This window comes from Xenopus laevis, chromosome 6S (genome assembly GCF_017654675.1).
Source record: "Xenopus laevis strain J_2021 chromosome 6S, Xenopus_laevis_v10.1, whole genome shotgun sequence".
NCBI classification, from domain to species: domain Eukaryota; kingdom Metazoa; phylum Chordata; class Amphibia; order Anura; family Pipidae; genus Xenopus; species Xenopus laevis.
The window spans coordinates 123,538,618-123,555,768 of NC_054382.1; the positions used below are offsets into that span (position 1 = coordinate 123,538,618).

Below are 17,151 nucleotides of genomic sequence, written 5' to 3' on the forward strand. Positions count from 1 at the left end.
TGGTCGGACTTTGCTAAAATCGGTCGTTCGGCAAGAGAAATCCTAAACTTAGATTTTGGAAAAACAGTAAAAAATAAATAATCGAAAGTAATTGAAAAACGTCTATTTCTGGGGAATAATCTGAAAACAACTGAACTGAAAAAAGTGTTTGGAAGGTGAACATCCCCTTTAAATAGAAGCATCACAATGGTTTGTATGTATGTCATGTGTCATTAAGGGGGTTATTTATTAAAGTCCAAATGCCAAAAACTCGAAAAATTACAGTTTTCTGTACTATAAAATCCGAATTTTCTGTGAAAAAAAAACCCTCACATTTTTCAGGATTTATTATACCCTGAAGATGGAAAAAGTCTGAATGCGAAAATCCAGCATCTCAGACCTGCCGAGGTTGTATATAAGTCAATGGGAGAAGTCCCAGAGATATCCAGATCTGCGTTTGGTTTTGTGCAATAATCGTGGTTTTCGGGCAAAAATCTGAAGCAAACGAAGGTTTTCAGAAGGAAAATCCAAAAAAAACATACAATTTGAATTGTCGTACCATTTTCACAATTTTTACCCGCACTGGAATTTTTCGGGTATATGTATTGATAAATAAGGGAAAATAACCTGTGCGGATTTGGTCGGAGTATATTTCAGAAAAAAAATTGGATATTTTCGGATTTTGATAAATAACCCCCTAAATGTTCTAGAAGGATTTGTTGGAACAATATATTGAGGGAATATTCCAACTTTGCCTTTTTTAAAAAAATATGTTTTATACAACAGGCTTTACAAGTAAATATCTTGATTGCTGATGTCATAATGAGGGTTTTATTTAGGGGAAAGTTCTGACATTGTACAGCCCGGCTGTCTGATCACATGACAAAAACCATTGTACTGTGGGGAGAGGGATTGAACAGCAGCTGTTTAATAGGAAATAGATCTTTTTGCATCATGAACGGGACGTTCAGCAACAAAATAAATTTTGCATGTAAAATGCCCCTATTCTTCCCAAGGAATTCTCAGTGTGATTCAATTTACCCAAAGTGGCTCAGTAATGGAGCTGTTTTAACATAGTGTTTAAGAGAAGATAATAAGCTTTGAGTATTTCTTGGATGTTTTATTTTCTAGGAATGCCCGCATTTCTTATCTTCAAAGAAAGATAGAAGATTGTGTAACAGACCCTTCAGTAATTGGGGGGATCCGGGGGAACAGGACCATAGGGTTTGCTTCCTTTTTAGTTGAGAAAATTCCCCCTTCATTCATAAACAATGGGCAAATTTGCCCCTGGGGAGTAACCCTTGGCAACCAACCAAATGCATGCATTAATTGTTTAACTAGCAGCTGGCTGAAAAAAACTAATCACTGATTGGTTGCTAGGGGTTACTGCCCATGGGCAAATTTGCCCAGTGTTAATAAATGAGGTTGACTGTCTTAGCGACTCCAACAGTCAGGAGAGCAGAGACATTATCAATTCAGCAAGAGGATGCGGATGGTTGGAGACAGGGCCAAGTAAGATTTGGGAATAAATAGGGCAAATGTCACCCTAATGGAACTTCAGGGTAAGACCCCCTGCCCCACAATTTGGTAACCATTGCATTAGAGGAATGGCCCATTGGGTAACTTTAGGTTTTTTGCCACCATGATTTTTGGTTGCCCCAAGGTACAGGCCACCATGTCCTCAATGGAAATCACATGTGAAGCCCTTGCACAAGGATTAATCAGGAGGCTAGCAGAAAAGAAATGAAAGTTAATTACTCTGTTTTCATAATTCCCTGTAATTAATATTGTAACAGTCATGTGATTCCAAGCCAGAAAAAGATTGAGTGGTCTGAAGTCTAACTCTGAAGTCTTATATGACGGTGCTGCAGCCTGGATGTGAAAACGAGATCCCTCAGAAAACTACACAGCACTATTTCCTTTGCTAAACGAGACAACTACAAAAAAGGGAAATTACTGGATATGATGGATAACGGTGTATCCCTTCAGCTTCTCTTATTTCCCCAGGCTGCAATACTGTAAAACAGCTGATCAGTCACTGAGAAAGGAATGGTACCATATTCTCTGCCACAGATATATCACTAAACACAAATATTTCACCAATACATTTTTCAAAATTAAAATATATCCTTTTTTTAAAAACGAAGGGCATATTTCATTTTGTTTGTATTTTTGTAAAGACTCAAGTTAAAGAATTGAGTTTCAGTGTTTTGTAATGAAATCTGCATAGAACAATATGTCAGTAGGATATGTTATTCAGTAACATGAGAGACTTGGTTCCAGGGTCGGAATATATTTCAAGCAGCATGTGGACACAGACCTTGTTCTACCTGATCTCAATGCAAAATCAAGAGTGTCTTTTCCCTTTGTTGTTATAACAGCCTCAACTTTTCTGGGAAGGCTTTCTATTAGATGTTGGGACATTACTGGTGGGACTTCCTTCCATTCCAAGTAAGAGTTTGGGTGACCAGGCCTGGAACTTAGTTGGCATTCCAATTTCATGCAACAGGTGTTCAGTTGGGTGGAGGTCAAGTTCTTCTATTCCCATCTCAGCAAACCAATTTTGTAGGGGCCTCACGTTGAGCGTTGAGTTATTATCCTGCTGAAACAGAGAAGAACCTTCCCCAAACTGTTGCCACAAAGTAGGAAGCACGGAATTGTCAAGAATCTCATTGTAGTAGTGTTTGTGTTGGCAATGATGGCTATGGTTTAATTCCAACACAGTGGAGTAACTAGATATCACTGGGCCCCAGAGAAAATACATTTTATGGCCCTCCCAACATATCCAGAGATATGTTCAGACAATATAAGTTGAAATCGCTCATTATTTGGGCTTCATAGGCCTATACCTCCTGGGCCCCCTGCAGGGTCTGCTTCCTCTGTAGTTACACCCCTGGTGGAGCTCTTCTTATTTAGGATCCAAGATGGTGGTTCCCATGGCCGTTGCGTGACATCATTGTGCTGTGTAGCGGCGTGGCGGCATGTGACATCTTTGCGATGTGTTTTCGGTGTTCAAATTCAAAATAAAACAATACCAGGGACCCAGGTTCAATGCCTGAATATAGGTCCTTCTTGTTAAGAGTTTCTGTGTATTCTAAATTGTTATTGTGACTTAATCTAGTGGATCATGACCCACTGCTTTGACTTGGACTTTGCTTCTTGCTGTCTGCCCTGATCTTGTTTCCTACAATACGACAACGAATTCTCACTTTTGGATACCGGGCATTGGACTTTTCTGCATACAGCTTCCTCCTTGGTCCTGACTCCAACCTACTAGAGCCTCTAGGCCCCTCTGTATGATCAAAGCTTACTCGACTATGTAAAATCATCCACAGCAGCCAAATACGAATGTTATTATTCCAACAGCTAATTCCAAAGCTAATTACAGTTTGGTAATTATGGGTTGCTGGACCAAGGCAAGCTTTTTTTTTTCCAGATAACCACATATATAATATTATAGATCATATAAAACAAATCTAATAAGGGATAGTGAATGCCAGAGTTAGATTTCAATATGGATCTTGCATTTCTTTACTTAATTCATGACATGACCACTAAGGACCAAAGACTGTAAAGGACAAGTTGAATCAGCCTTCCATGTTTCAGCACAAATATGACACCTGTGACTCCTATAGTTCAGCTAGGGAGGTTATAGGTATTCCCAAATTATCTTGCACAAGGCTTAACCTCCACAGTAGTTTTGGTGGTTGGAATAGGAATATAATATATCTGAATATTTGTTTTTCTGGTTTTATTTTAAATTTGATTTTGGAGACTAGTTTGTCACACAGCCCAGCTCTGGGATAGTAATCAGGCAAAAAAAAAATCTTACAACAAAGAGCATTTCCACATCTGGCAACACATAAGTGGGGGTTTCAGCAGCTCAAGTGCACCCTCCTTCCCACAACAGCAAGGGAACTGGTTAGCTCTCATAACCTTCCCACCTATTGATTAGTAATGTATTTGTTATTTGTGCATGTGACCTGATTGCACTAAGTACATAATGGAGCCAATTCATTTGTAGTTACAAAAATGGATTATAAAGCAAATGAACCACTTTACTCACTTAGCCAATGAGGAATACAGAATTAGGGACTTAAAGGTCACATTTACAAATACTGATATTAAATTCACTTAATTCTGCTCCGTTCGGCTTACATGACTGTGCCTTTATCCCTTCCTGGAATTATTTAGTTCATTTTTTTGTTTTTTTTTACAATTTCCTTTGGTATTGTCTTAAATGAAGAGAGGAATGTACAGTAAAATTTGGCCTCTGTAAATAAGTTGCAAGTCTATCTAGAATTTTATTCTTGCCTAAACTGCCATTGTCTTGCAATAGCTCCTCCTATTGTGTTATAGCTAAGATTTGTCTAAAGGTGGCCATACACGGGCCGATAAAAGCTGCAGACAGACCGTGTCGGATCGCGGGCGCATCTATTCGTTGATTCAGTCCCGCGATCCGACCGCCCGTTTGGGCATCGTTAGGATCCGATCGTTGGGCCCTAGTGCCCACGATCGGATCAGCCGATATTGCCCACCTCAAGGTGGGCATATCGGAGGGAGATCCGCTCGTTTGGCGACATCGCCAAACGAGCGGATCTCTCCATGTATGGCCACCTTAAGAAACCATTGTCCCAGGCTGGCTTGCCACATACTTTCTTCACATGCCCACAACCTTCCTTGCTCTCTTTTATAGTCCTCGCATTATGCCATAATTAATATCCAGGGTCGGACTGGGCAGGCAGGGCTCCGGGTATAAACCCGGTGGGCCCACCGACCAGACATGTACCTGTTTTCTGCCCACGCTGTCCCCTCATCTCCCCTTCTGGCCTCGATCGTGCCCACAACTAGAAAACAGGTACATGTGGGGGGGCCTGGAGGGGGGTTGCGGCTGGGGCAGGGGGTCTCAGACCCTCCAGTCTGACACTGTTCATGTCTGAAAGTTAGCAGGGGATATTAAACAGTGACAAAGGGGATATGGTCTAACAGGAGTGGCTGCATTTCTAGGTAATATAGGGCTATAAATTGATGATTCTATAGCAGGGATGTTACTCAGTTCAACAGCTCCCTCATTTTGAGGATAAATATTACAGAGGGTTACTATAAGATTATAAAAAAACAGATGCGTGTGTTTAAATTATGTAAATAAATTCATTTTATACAAACTGGAAACGATCCGACCCAATGCAAGTTCTGATTAGCCGGCCATTAGTAACAGTGGCATTTGCTAGATAAGTGCCACAATTATAATCTATTGTTATGGCACACAGCTTAATGCTTATTTCCATTATAAATGACATAAAACCTTCTCGTTGCTAGCTGGGAATGTCACAGGAGCCCTGAGTTACTAGGAATCACGTTGATATCATATAAATATCTGCGATAATACATCCCCTGCTGTCAACCATATGAAGACAGAAAGGCCAATTGTTCCATATTGCTCTGAAACACAACAAGGCCTGTACAGTCACATTTAACCCAACAAACTTCACTTGCTACTATTTTGCATTTTTCTGTAATAAGCTTGAAATTTGTACTTGATACTAACTATAAGTGTGTAGAGCTGTTAAAATAGTCTGAACAGGGATTGTTGAAGCTTCAAATATTGATTCAGTAGCAAAAGGGGGAAATATATATATTATAAATATCCCCAGTTGAAGGGCAAACTGTAATTATATACCAAAGATATGGATACCCCAAGAAAAAGTGTTCCAAGAAATCATTATAAAAGTAAAATATTAGGACATAGAGTAAGCGCATTAGGCCTAATAAAATATTTTTTTTTACTTTTATAATCACTTGTTGTAACAGTTTTTCTTGGGGTATCCTTCTCCTTGATAGTAACTAAGCGAGCATTAATCCATATTTAGTGGCAAAGCAAATATTGTTTTTTTAAGTATGTACAATGTTCTTAGTTACAGTTATCAACATCAAGATAATAACTCTTATTAGGGCATTCTAAGCATTCTGGATAATTTTATTTAGTATATTTTTAAAGATAATCTAGGGTGCTGTAAAAGAGTTAAGCTTCCCTATTGTGAAAAATAAGACATTGCGGAAGAAATTCATTCACATTGACCTAGGGGTGTTATGGGTCATTTGTGGTATTAAAAAATCAGCCATGTTTTTCCTCTTTGGACTTCACATTAGGGAGAGGGGGGGGTTGATGTTACTTTAAAGTCAGAAGCAGAAGGCCTCTGTAAGTAGGAGATGAAAGGTATGGAGAATACCATAGCGGGAATTGGGGAAAAGGACCTCATAATTAAAGGGTTTCAAGTTAGTGAGACATAGAACCAGTTATAGAATACTCAAGGAGCATGAGATAGACATGGTAACTAAACTGAGCTTGATCCACCAAGGAGAGAAAGTTAGTGTAGGGTTAATTCCCAAAACTCCACCAGTGTGTAGGGGCTCAGGGCAGCATATATTCTCTTTGGAGACACTACTCAATACCTGGTACACTGGGGCTGACACATGTGGTGAGAATAAGCTATTAAAGGAACCACCATTATTAGCATGAAAAGGTTGAGAGATATGTTGAGCTAGGAATGTTTCCTGTACTGTTGGTTCTCAGATACATTTGCTGTTCCTGTTAAAGCATCACTTGCACCCAAGAACTCTTCTGAAAGTGTCAGAGTTATAGTTTAGCTTAGATGTCCTTTACCCCATCTGTTCAGCCGAGAGAGACATCAGCAGTCAGGACTCAAGAGTGTAATAACCTCATTTCCTTAGTGCTAAAATAACATCAGATTACTATTGGTCCGGATACAACTTTTTCTTTTTGAAAGCAATGTAAACAAAAAACAAAAGCAACCGTAGACATTTCCATTTCCTAAAGATTGGACCAGTGGATGGACACCGGGTACTGATTATGAGCAGGAAAGACCTTGGGGAACAGCTATATGGCTGTCAACCAATGTGGCGGCAAGTAGCATTATGAATCTTGAGGCACAAATGCATTACTTACTGCCATATGAGTTAGAGAAAAGCAATTTTCACAAGCAGTCAACACAGGCTTCAGTCTTCAAAAAAAAGCCAATAAAATGGCTGCACAGAAAGGGATTAATGATGGGAATGAGATTTCAATTTGAGCATTTTATAGCGTGAATGAGGAATGAGCCGTCTCCGGCTGGGAGAATAGTAAGCACTGGATTTCATTTCCATACTTCTAAACAGATCATCTTTGCACAAGCTTGAAATTTCATTACTCCAGACCATATATAGAGAGACTTCTTTTACATTCCTTTAACTTTTTTCCACTTTGTCTGCCAAATTCAGTGGAACTTTTCTATACATTTGAGGAGAACCGCAAGTTTCAGACACCGCCTGACAGTTGGTTTATCAATGAAGTCAATGTGACTGTTTGCAAAGCAGATTTCCTACTCTGCAAGTGTCATGATGTTTTAGGCAGATGGCAAATCAGCACAAACTTATGGGGCAATCAAGCAGTTACGGACCCATTTGTGGACCTAATTACTGCAAATAATAAAATCATATACTGTATATTTTATTGTATCTTTGTATTACACAATAGATTACTTTTGATTTGCCACACATCTAAGGCCTTTTAGGGGGAATGTAATATGTTTGCTAGCGCAAAAAACGTTCACAGACGCTTGCGAACGTTAGCAACAGTGTTTACAAAATTTTTGACTGATTTAAGACCTTCCTTGCAAAGTTTGCAACCAAATTGCTTTTGCGAACGGTCGCAGTGTAATTAAATTTCACAATCGCAAACCATTTTAACTGCAGAGCAGGTTCACAATGTGCAGTTAAGATTCGCAATGCAATAAAAGCCAAAATTGCCAAAGGCGAATATTTATTCGCAAAGGTTTGCTCTTTGGTCATTTCTACGCCTGCCTTGTTTTTGCTGCCCAAATTTCCATCTCTCCTATTCAGGGGGAAAATGAAATCAAGTGCCCATCACAGGTTTTGTAATTTGGGGTATTTAAAGATGTTATTAAAATTAGAATTAGTTTTTCTACAAAAAACTGTTTGATTTCCGAATTCAAATTTTTATCAAAGTTATCAAATAGAAAACATCATGAAAATTCAAATTCAAAAATTTAGCAGCTAAAACGTTTTAAGTCCTAGGAATTTTACTTTTCAAAATAAATTTGCAAAAATAAATGCAATACTGTGATTTTTGTGGCAACACATTTTCCACCTCTGCAATAAACATGGTTGAGTTTTTCTGATTCGATTTTTTTCATAAATTACATTTAAAAATGATCAGATTTAAAAAAAACTTCAAGTTTATTCAAGCCTTTTGATTAAAAATGAGGTTCAAAACCCCCCCACAAATTCAAAAATGAGTAAATTGGCCTCCCTATTCTTAGGCAGGGGGCAAAGACAAAATACTCTACATGTCATGGATCCAAAGAATCATTTGGGGATGTGATGAACTCATTATTTTTGCATTCCGACAAATTGTGAATCCTCCATAAAAGATTTTTTTATCAACCAATTTCAGAAATAGGTTTAACATAACCAGGCAAAGAGGGGGACTAGCGCACCATGAAGCTACAATTGTGTATTTTTTATACATAAGACTATATACTATGAGTCTTAATTATATTGAGATTCTGCAAAATATCACAGATATGGCTCATAATTATTGCACAGTCCTTCCTAGCACAATCCACCAAATATTTTTGACATCTTGTGCAAGTTTTCAGAAAATTTAGATACTTCTGAGACTGTGGAAAGCTAATGGCATGAATCTCTTATACTGCACCAAGTGAATTAGGACAACCAGCATTCAGATCAATAAAGCTGACCTTTCTACCATATCTCTGTGCTCATATGGGACCTTAACCTTGGTTTAGAGATGTTGAAGGATCCTAAGTTTAAAGGGATACTGTCATGGGAATTTGTTTTTTTTTTTTAAATGAATCAGTTAATAGTGCTGCTCCAGCAGAATTCTGCACTGAAATCCATTTCTCAAAAGAACAAACAGATTTTTTTATATTCAATTTTGAAATCTGACATGGGGCTAGACATATTGTCAATTTCCCAGCTGCCCCAAGTCATGTGACTTGTGCTCTGATAAACTTCAATCACTCTTTACTGCTGTACTGCAAGTTGGAGTGATATCACCCCCTCCCTTCCCCCCCCCCCCAGAAGCCAAACAAAAGAACAATGGGAAGGTAACCAGATAGCAGCTCCTTAACACAAGATAACAGCTGCCTGGTAGATCTAAGAACAACACTCAATAGTAAAAACCCATGTACCACTTAGACACATTCAGTTACATTGAGAAGGAAAAACAGCAGCCTGCCAGAAAGCATTTCTCTCCTAAAGTGCAGGCACAAGTCACATGCATCCCAGGGGCAGCTGGGAAATTGACAAAATGTCTAGCCCCATGTCAGATTTCAAAATTGAATATAAAAAAATCTGTTTGCACTTTTGAGAAATGGATTTCAGTGCAGAATTCTGCTGGAGCAGCACTATTAACTGATTCATTTTGAAAAAATTTTTTTTCCCATGACAGTATCGCTTTAAGCTGTACCTGGTAGTTGAGTTCGTTTTGATAGCACTGTCTACAGTGAGAGTAAAAAAGTTAAACTCTAACTGCCCCAGTAGTTTCGGATTGCATGGTGCCCTAATCAGATCTCACAATTTTTCTTAAAGGGCATGTAAAGGCAAAAAAATAAAATCCCATTTTTACTTTCTTTAATGAAAAAGAAACCTATCTCCAATATACTTTGATTAAAAAATGTGTACAGTTTTTATAAGAAACCTGACTGTATGCAGTGAAATTCTCCCTTCATTTACTGCTGTGGATAGGAATGTCAGACGGTCCCTAACTGCTGAGCAGGGAAACAATCATACTTATGAACAGCAGGGGGAGCCCCCGCCTTACTTCCCAGCCATGCAGAACTCAAGCAGCTTTGTTTATGACGATCCCTAAGCAGCCCAGACCACACTGAGCATGTGCACAGTCTTAGTCTTGCAAAGATGTATAACAAAGTTACAAGATGGTGACCCCCTGTAGCCAACTTTGAAAGCATAAATTATTTGTTTGATTAGGCTTGTAGTAAGTTCATGTTTAAATTTTCACTGCTGCAACATGAAGGCCAAGTCATCTGATGTTCTATAGGTCTAACTGGAGGTTTGTGTTTTTAAATGTGTAGGGGTTAATGCAAGAAATGTGGATGGATCATTGACCCCCATTTACTCCATCCTACTCCAAAACAGTCCATATTACTTTGTTTGACTCTGTACAACCCTATCTATATTTGAAATGGCAAAGAGATGACTTTGTCCCAAACATCTAAATCAGCAACAAAACTTTTTAGTGCCATAGACTTCTAGCACTTCAATAGAGCAATAGTAAAAGATTTCTTTAAATGATTATGAGATGTTTTTGCTGCACAAAAAACAATTATCACTTCATTAAATCCATACTGTTTATATCTGACTGTTAAGTAATTATGGGACAACAAAGCAAAACAGCACAATCAGTCAAGAAAGTCAAGTCATGGCCACTAAAGGGAAAACACTGTTTCTCCAATAATCACAAGTACGGTAATAAAAAGAATAATTTTCAGCATGATCATTAAAGGAATCGTTATTTCTGTTCCCCTGAATTAACTTTAGAATCTTCATTTGCAGACCATTCTGATCTGGTTGTTCTCAAGAGCTCTTGCTCGATTATTACTCACAGGTATCTTGATTGGTATTACAGATTGTGATAGAGCTAAGCCTCTTGTGCCACCTGTTCACCTTAGGAAGCCCACGTTGGTCTTCGGGGTCTGTCTCAGGCAGGGGTGCCCAAAAAGTAGATTGGGATCTACCAGTCGACCTTTAGCTGGTGATCAGTAGATCTCAAGTCAACATGCAGCTTGTCTAAATCTCTCTCCTGCTTCATGTTTTTCATTCAGATATTTATTATAGTTTATTCATTAAAGTTGCATAATAAATAGATGTTAAACATACCAATATACATTTGCTCATTAATTAATATAATATTTAAGTAATATTGGAACAGAATGCTAACCATGCTATTATGGATGTAGATTATAATTGGACAACATTACTAAAAGTTGACCCCTCATTAGTAAAGTATGGGTGCTACTGGTCTAGGATAAAGCATCCATGTTGAACACAAAAGGTGAACAGACAGAGGTGGGATCAATATATTGTCTTACAATTGCATAGACCATGTCCACTTTTGTCACACTCACCAGGTGCCAGTTTTGCTCATTCTCTACTGTATATTACAGTGTCCCCAAGCATTAAATGGCACCATTTTCATTCTTTCACTTTACTTGTAAGGTCCCATCTAGAATGTGCCGTGCAGTATTGGTCTTCAGTGCTCAAGTGAGAAAATAAGGAATTGGAGAGAGTCCAAAGAAAGGCAACTAAGCTGGAAACAGGTATGGAAAGTCTCAGTTATGGAGAAAAATTGGCCAAGCTGGAGCTGTTTATGCTGGAGAAGAAGGGGACCATATACTAAACTCTCTGATGATTTATTTACCAGTAAGTCCATTGAGCAGACACTCAATAAATCCGATTAGAAGAAAGGAGGTTGTGTCTAAATATGCGGGGGTTTGTTACAGTGAGAGCTGTGAAGATGTGGAATTCTCTTCCTGACTCAGCTGTACTGGCTGATACATTAGATAGCTTTAAGGGGTTCAGTAGCTTTTTAGCCAGGGACTGGCCCAATTGCCATCTTGGAATCAAGAAGGATTTTTCGCCCTCTGAGGCAAATTGGAGAGGCTTTAGTTATTTTTTTTTTCTGCCTTCTGGATCAACTGGCAGTGATGCAGGTTTTATTTAGACATAAATGGTTGAACTCATAGGAAATTTTTTTCCCACCTCAGTTACTATGTTATTATGAAATGGCAAAGTGACCTGTAGCATTAAACAGTACAGGACCCATAGCATTAAATGATTCCCCTTAATAAAACAGCACAATGACCCCAACAATTATATTTATAAGAAGGCTTGTAATACATTGGTACTGTCATCTGAGACCCTCAGTTCTCCTTCTTCTTCTGTTCTTCTGCTCTACTTCAATGCCCATATACAGTGGTGTAACTAGATTTACTGGGCCCCACAGCAAATTATTTTTCAGACATCTAGACGTTGACCTGTTTTACCAATATTTATTGAAATTCTATATGATTTAGGGCCTCGTGGGGCCTCCTATACCTCCTGGGCTCCTTTTCCTTTACCCAGAGGATGTTTTTTTTTTTTGGGAGGGGGTTCACTGTGTCATTGGCATCAACATGGTCACATTTTGTAATGAATAAATCTATTTCCTTTGCTTTCTGGTTTAGTAGTCCTACATACAGTAACACAGTACATTCCATTCCATTGCACTTAGCTCTACTACACAGGTTTACTATCATAGCATTGCTGTATCCACTGGCTCATTAATTAGCTTAGTGCGGTCACTGGAGCCTCGTTTAACTGAAAGTTTAAGTTGCCCTTTAAGTAGGTGGTAGAAATGGAACAGCTAACGTCACCAGTTTCAATAACATAATCCCGCCAGAGGTGTACAATGCCCCAATGACTTAAAATGTTATCCAACTCTTAATTACCTTTACACAATCACAAGCAGTTCTGAATACAAAGAAGAAATAATAAAATGCTCATATTTAGATGCCCTGTTACATCTTGTATCATTTTTAGTGTCTCTATCTCTAAGCCAATGGCACATTATGAGTCAAACAATAGGAAATCCTGAAATAGAAAAACGGGAGGCTTGCGTAGAAACGCTCAGCACACAGAGCAAACAACAAAAGCAATGCCTCCGAAAGTCTCCCCAACCTATATTTCCGTGTAGATGTTTATGCTAAATCTTTCAATGACCTAAATTTCAACGTAAAGGTTATGTACCCCTGAATTAATTAGAGAGAAATAAATCACAGGGGACTAACCTTGCTATCAAACTGAGGAGATGTAGGGAGCAAACACAACCGACAGGTCCACAGACCATAATTGATGCTCTGCAGCGTGCCTGGATTTGCATTATTTATGGTAGAGATTAAGCCTGGCATGGCAATAAAGATGATAGAAAACCTGCTTGGTTTATTTACATTTGAAGAAGCGTATATTGTCAGCCATGTCTCAATGTAGTTTTGCTTACCTCTTGTGAGTCTCCTTTGGTGACATTGGGGCAAATCAAATATGGCAGTTAGGAATGTCTTGTCTTCAATAGGATATGAAGTTCAGTGTAGGAGATACTCTCTAGGTCATGTAATGTGGACGTGGCACTTTTCACACCTGGACTACATCAGACACACTCTGATATCTGTACTAGCTGGAGCCAAGTTGTCTCATCTCACTGTGTATTCGTATACTGCTGAAAGTTACTAGTACACTGGTCTTGAGGGCAGATCCACCTGTTTGGCTGTAAGAGCTGTCCTTTGCTTTTCTGTGCTGTGGAGCAATAGCTCTATGTGCTCCTTTCAGTCCCTTTTGTCAAGTTCTCAAAAAACTCTGTAATTCCTTTGTTCAAGTTCTGACTATTGGTGAGTTCAGACTCCAAGGTGCTCATGTCAAATAAACGTTGTCTTTGACCTCAAATGGTCTCCGGTAACAGACACTCTATTCCATTGCAATTATCTTACAACACATGAAGGAGAACATCACAGAGGCTGCACAATTCCTACACACTATCATAGCATTGCTGTATCCACTGGCCCAAGTCAAATAAAGTTTGTCCTTGACCCCAAGTGGTCTTTAGTAACTGAATTTTCCCCAAATCAGAATCTAGGTTGACCTGAGAGAAAACTGAAGCCTGTCTTCTCTTGAGTGACTGCAGGGCTGTGATTGGCTTTCCCCCCTCCTACTGTGCTTGGACTTTTAGGACACACCAACCCCTGATTTGAAACATGATCAGGGACCATAGCTGATCTATAGATAGCTCCAATATTGGGTCCATTTTTAAATGTAATGATCATTTTTAGCCTAGAGAGAAACCGGCAGCATATATTATTTATTATTGCCTACAAGATTGGGGAGATTTCATCCATACTATATGTCTCCTTTAAACTCAGTTTAAAGGGATACTGTCATGGGAATTTTTTTTTTTTAAATGAATCAGTTAATAGTGCTGCTCCAGCAGAATTCTGCACTGAAGTCCATTTCTCAAAAGAGCAAACAGATTTTTTTATATTCAATTTTGAAATCTGACATGGGGCTAGACATTTTGTCAATTTCCCAGCTGCCCCAAGTCATGTGACTTGTGCTCTGATAAACTTCAATCACTCTTTAATGCTGTACTGCAAGTTGGAGTGAAATCACCCCCTCCTTTTTCCCCCCACAAAAAACAATGGGAAGGTAACCAGATAGCAGCTCCCTAACACAAGATAACCGCTCCCTGGTAGTTCTTAGAACAACACTCAATAGTAAAAACACATTCAGTTACATTGAGAAGGAAAAACAGCAGCCTGCCAGAAAGCATTTCTCTCCTAAAGTGCAGGCACAAGTCACATGACTTGAAGTACTATCTCTTTAAGAAAAAACTTCGACCCCCTAGTTCGCCACCTAAAAGCTACCGAAGCCAATGTTAGCCTATGGGGAAGGTCCCCATAGGCTTGGCTAATTTTTTTTGGTCGAAGGATAATCCTTCGATCGTTGGATTAAAATCCTTCGAATCGTTCCATCAAACTATTTGCGCAAAATCCTTCAACTTCGATATTCGAAGTCGAAATATTTTCATTCCCAGTTGAATATCGAGGGTTAATTAACCCTCGATATTCGACCCTTGATGCATCGGCCCCTTAAATTCATGAACTCAATAAATTCTACATGGACAAATAAACGTTATGCTTTCCTAAGACTTCAGAGAAGTAAAGTATAGTCCAAAAATACACATTTGAGATAAATATGATGCATTTGCTTTTTTTTTTTTTACTGTTGCTTCTCAGCTGCCTCTAAACTGCATTTCACACATGCTCCGAAACAGAAAGCCATTTCCAAGGGGCTGAGTTGTAAAATATGTACATTACGCAGCTTGATAAACCCATAAAAAGAACATAAGGAAGCGAGTGCAGATGGGGAAAGGATTGGTTTCAGTCTCTTAGATCTGATGATGGATGTATTCAATTTAGAAAACGGTTAAAAGCTTTTCATTTGGTACAAATACGGGTAGATGTATGAATACAGTTTTAAGGGCAATGACACAGGGGGGCGGATTCAGATGCTTTAGACACTTTTTTAAGCAGTTTACAAATGTGGCAGCAATGCTCCCAAAACTGCCCTCCCCAGTAAACTCGTAGTGAAATTGCCTGCAAGCAATTGTTGGGTGACAGTTTCATGGAAATGACAGCTGCTCCTGCAACCAGCCCCAAACACTTGCACTGATATCACCTGCAAGGACCTGTGTGCTGCCCCATTGGGTCATGTGATCATTTAAAGAGCACCAATCATAACTAAAATCATTTACTAAGTAAATACACTATATGTGAAACTCAAGAAAAACAGTTAGAATTGTTTGTATAATGTAAATGATCAGCTCACTATTCCTTCTGCAAGATCTCCCCTATCTCCACTGCAGTTCTAGCTGAGGCAGCCATCTTGGATTTCACTGGCTCCTCCTACCTATATCTCCCCAGCCAACTGCAGCTCTGAAATCTCGCACATGCTCAGTTGAAATTCATTGTTGCTTATCAACCCTTCTAAGCTATTTTCAAATCAGCAAAACCTGTGTGTTAGCTGCTGTTCAGTAGTGCTGCCACCTGCTGGAAGTTACTGTGTGCCCTTCATTTGCATAATGACATCACCAGCAGGGGACAAGATACTTCTAGTGGAGGAGTTTACTAAAACAAGGCATTCTGGGTAGAATACTCAAAGCAGTGCTACAATCTGAGCATGCTCCTGAAATTTGCATATTATAGTCTCTGTATAGCCTCCCTCAGTGAAAGAACCAATTTGACAAAGTAAGGGATTTTTTAAAACCTGCAGTTTTTTTCAAAAAACTATATATGCAGTTTGATTAAACGTGTTTAGCTTGTACTGGTCAGATTGTTAATATGTGTTTAATTTTGGCTGTGATAGGTGCCCTTTAAATTGACCTTATATTTACTAATTGCTTAGTTGTTCACTTATCAATGCCATTTACTTGCTTCCCTAAACACCCAACTGCTGTCAATGATGACCAGTCAGCCATGTCATCCAAGTACAGGACACAGGAAATTTGTCCATCTTGCACCGTTTCTTTATAGCATGGCTCACCGGCTTCCAGAACCTGAAATGGGCCACCATAAATCTCAAACCCAAAACCAATGTAATGAAAAATGAGAAGTGTTCCCGGGTCTAGTAACCCATAGCAACCCATCAATAGGATGTTTGCTTTCAAACAAGTGATAAATAAATGCTACCTACTAATTGGTTGCTTCAAGTTACTAGACTAGTTGCAAAATTAAATCATTCAGCATTGCTGATAAAGGGAGGGTGAAACCTCCCCGAAACGTTGATGCACGGGTGGTGAAAAATAAAAGGGGTAAGCTCCCCACCTGCAAAAAAACATGGTGTTTGTGTGACTCTCTTCCAATGCTTTCCGTATATGATTGACATGTGCTGAACCTCTAGGGAGCTCTGAACCACCAGGCAGGAGTACCATAGGAAAGGGGAGGAGGTGCGAAATTTTAAATCCTGGGTCTAGTAACCCATAGCAACCCATCAATAGGATGTTTGCTTTCAAACAAGTGTTGAGTAAATGCTACCTACTGATTGGTTGCTTCAGGTTACTAGACTAGTTGCAACCTCTCTCTAGCAACCAGCAGGGTGAGAACATCATTTTTCAAAGCTGATTAGACTTTTTTTATTGCTTTTTCCCCATTTCCTGAGATTTTTAATTTATATTCTGTTGGCCTTCTATCCGTTAGCCATAACTGAAGGATCCTAAATCCCCTCTACAGGCTTCCCAGAACCTACATCTTTGTAGTAGATAAAGGAGTCCCTACAGTGCCAGAAAAAGGAGCAATACCTTCCCTCTCTTCCCGCATCTTCCCGTCGCTTCCATTTACTCTCAATATGTCATTTGCATTGCAGATTCCCCCCATTCATATATTACCAATAACGCGTCTGGAAGAAAAGTTTTCTTTAGAAGAAACTCTCAGTTTTGTTATGAGTCACCTAAATATGTCTATTCTTGCTTCCCTTTAGCTCCTTTATCTAGCTGTTCATCCGGGCTAAAAAATAAGGGGAGGGGGA

At 39.1% G+C, this 17,151-nt stretch overlaps 1 protein-coding gene across 2 annotated transcripts in view; it reads right to left on the minus strand.

Moving 5' to 3' along the window:
- Positions 1–17,151, minus strand: part of samd12.S (sterile alpha motif domain containing 12 S homeolog) — a 352,270-nt gene that overhangs the window by 23,210 nt on the left and 311,909 nt on the right. The window lies entirely within an intron of this gene.